This window comes from Corvus brachyrhynchos, unplaced genomic scaffold (genome assembly GCF_000691975.1).
Source record: "Corvus brachyrhynchos isolate BGI_N302 unplaced genomic scaffold, ASM69197v1 scaffold279, whole genome shotgun sequence".
In the NCBI taxonomy this organism is placed as follows: Eukaryota; Metazoa; Chordata; class Aves; order Passeriformes; family Corvidae; genus Corvus; species Corvus brachyrhynchos.
In genome coordinates, this window is record NW_008246060.1 from 3,317,198 (window position 1) to 3,320,173 (window position 2,976).

At 38.8% G+C, this 2,976-nt stretch overlaps 1 protein-coding gene across 12 annotated transcripts in view; it reads right to left on the reverse strand.

The window, feature by feature from the left end:
• The window catches only part of CUNH10orf107 (chromosome unknown C10orf107 homolog), a 260,433-nt gene that overhangs the window by 92,980 nt on the left and 164,477 nt on the right, over positions 1–2,976 (reverse strand). The gene's annotated exons all lie outside the window — the stretch shown is intronic.

Here is a 2,976-nt window from a genome sequence, read left to right on the forward strand (position 1 = left end):
ATACTTTTAGCATTGCATATATATATTTGTAGGAGGTATTTATTGGATTTAATAATCGCTGTGGGAAGCCAGCAAAAATTAAGATTTAGCTGACATCCCTTTATCCAGGAAATCCTGATTAGCAGAATCTTACATAAGAAATACAGAAAAGTAATGCAGTTTTACATTCTCTTTAGGAATAGGCTCTGGGGATCTGGATTTTCCTTCTTTGGACAAACACCTCCAGGGAATTTCAACCCAGGAATTAGAAACTTTTGCTTCTTCCTTTCATTCTTTTTCATGCCCATAAGCCATCCCTACTCTGAAGACTATTAAATAGCTGGCAAGGAAATGTCCTTTATTGTTAAATAGCACTTACCTCTTTAAATAGTTCACCAACTAATAGTCACAGGTTAATAAGATAAAAGCATTAAACACATTATCTGTATGCACTTCACCTGAAATGAATTCCCAGGCACTTCCTGCCATACATGAATACTGCAATTTGCAGGATAACCAAACCAGAGCTATTGGTAACTCAGCTGACATCCTTTGTTGCAGTTCCCAAGGGTTATAAAACCCTGTGTATGTATTCTACCCCTGTCTGTTACACACACTAAAATGAATCAGGGTTCCGTGTGTGCTCCAGTTCTGTTCACACTGGCTCCCAGACAGGCACAGCAGGGCTGCCTTGAGCTCAGTGATGCCATGATGATTTTTTTGCCTTTTCTTTTATACCCCTGTTATACCTTTTTTACAGCTTCTGTATTCTTAGTGCTTTTTGCCTACATTCTTGGAGTTGTTAGTTCAGCTAGGAGACTAAACATCTTAGAAGCTTCGTAGGTAGGGGTTAGTGTGCCCCAGACCCCAAGGTCCTCTCCAGAACACATTCTGTTAGCTGAGATAGAACCATCCAGGGGAAGGTTCCCGGGGGGGTCTTTTGGGGATGGGCACTGTGGTGTGCATGGAGGTGCATTCAACCTGGACATGGTGCACCTAAGGATCCTTAAAATAAATACCAAGGTAAAATCCCTTTTTCCCTTCTAACCGTGTTTGACTCTTGATTTTAAGACCAGAAAAAGGCATCACCAGGATGCTGCTGTGCTCCCTATTGCAAACACATGGACATGGAGCAGGCACTTCTTCAATGCTTTCCTTTTATCCACACCACTCCTTTCTGGCAGGAACCAGTGATACACCATAGCAGAACAGCCAGCAGCCATGACCAGTTGCCAAGCTAACAAGAATGCAATTTTTGGCTTCAGGCTCCAGAAAATGTTAAACCTATCCCTTGCATCTTCCCCCTCACTCTGGTAGGCAGGAAATGCCTTTCCTCTGCCACATCTGTGAGGGGAGGTTTGATGAAAGATGGCCTTGTACTATCAAGTATTTACATTGAAGTGGCAGAATCGCATTGACCTGCTACCCCACACCATGTGATGGCAGACCCTGTGCCACAAATCCCCTCTCTCAGGCCATCAGTGGGAGCTTGACAAGCTGCTTGACAGCAAACCAGATATTCTGATAGCCTTATTCACTGGTCATAAATTAAAGCAATATTAGCTCATAGGTTGTACTTGACTGTTGGAGATAAATAGTTGTTAGCAATAATCCATCATATTTCAAACCATTTGGCAAAAGGCAGAGAAATTCTTAAGTGATGCAGTAATTATAAAGCTGAGTAATTTCTTTATATTTATTTTAACAGTATGGATTTTAAAGTGCCCTCTGGGAGCAAAACGATGTTAGTAGAGATAAAGCTGTAGGGAGCAATACATTCATGCTGACACGTGTAGCTGAACCACCAATTTTGCTTTATTAATTTAGTTGCTGGATTTGTTCCTGATATCTACAGCTGTATTATCCCCTCACAGAGGTGGATGAGTGGGCGGAATGAGGTTGATTACAATTGATTTAGTAACCAAAGAGTAATTTTTTCCATTGTTTGTTCAGCACACTACTAAACATATGGCTTAATTACGGTTGCCTTGTGTTCTTTTCAGTGTGGTATTGCTTATTTTGCTGAGACACTGATTTATGCAAAATATTAATTGAAATAGAAAACAGACTTACTATGTGAGCTGACATCCATAAAAACATTAGTTGCTTATGTTTTGCACTGAGCCTATTGGACTTCTCAGGGGAATCAGTGTTTACAGTTTAATTTGGAACAACATGGGCTCCCTCCCTCCAGAAACAGTGGTAGTGCATGTACCGCAGTCTGGAGCGTGGATAAAAAAATTTACTTTTCCCAGCAGCTGCAGAGGGAAATCCTCAGAGTTCTTGAGCCAAAGTCTCAAAAATGTGCTGAGGTAGCTATTCCATTTCAGTGTGATTGCAATAATTGTATGCAAATGTCTCATTAAAAGTAATTCAACTTTATATAGCTATAAATAAACTACTATGCTGTTGTAATGTGTTTCCAGGCCATTAAGTAGTATAATAAAGATGCATGGATTCTCTCAATAGATTAGATAATCAAAAAAACCACCCACCCCCAAAGTCAAGCAACTATACATTGAGAGATCTTGTTTTGTTTTCAGAGTCATCTTTATAATTAATCTATTTGGAATAAATAATTCACCAAATATAAATATAAAATAGTGTTCAGTCACAGAACTCATAACTCAATATATCCAGGAGGAATGTTTTTGTATTTCCTATTCAGGACTTTATTCAATGCGTTGAATTTTGCTGTCTCTTTCATAAACCAAATCTAATACACAATCAGCTTTATAACCAGATAGTCAGAATACAGAATTAAATAGTTTTGCAGAGGCACACATAAAATCCTCCCAAATATTTTTAAGAGAGTGTATGAGAATTTTGTACCCTTCACTACCCACTAACAGGATTCAGATATCCACTGTGAAATGATCCAAATATTTCCTGGGTAACAGCCTCTGCAGTTATAATATTAATTTCAAAAAAAACCCAAAAAACAACTAATACACATGTCTATACTGCTATATAGAGATAGTCTTAAGAAGCAAGACT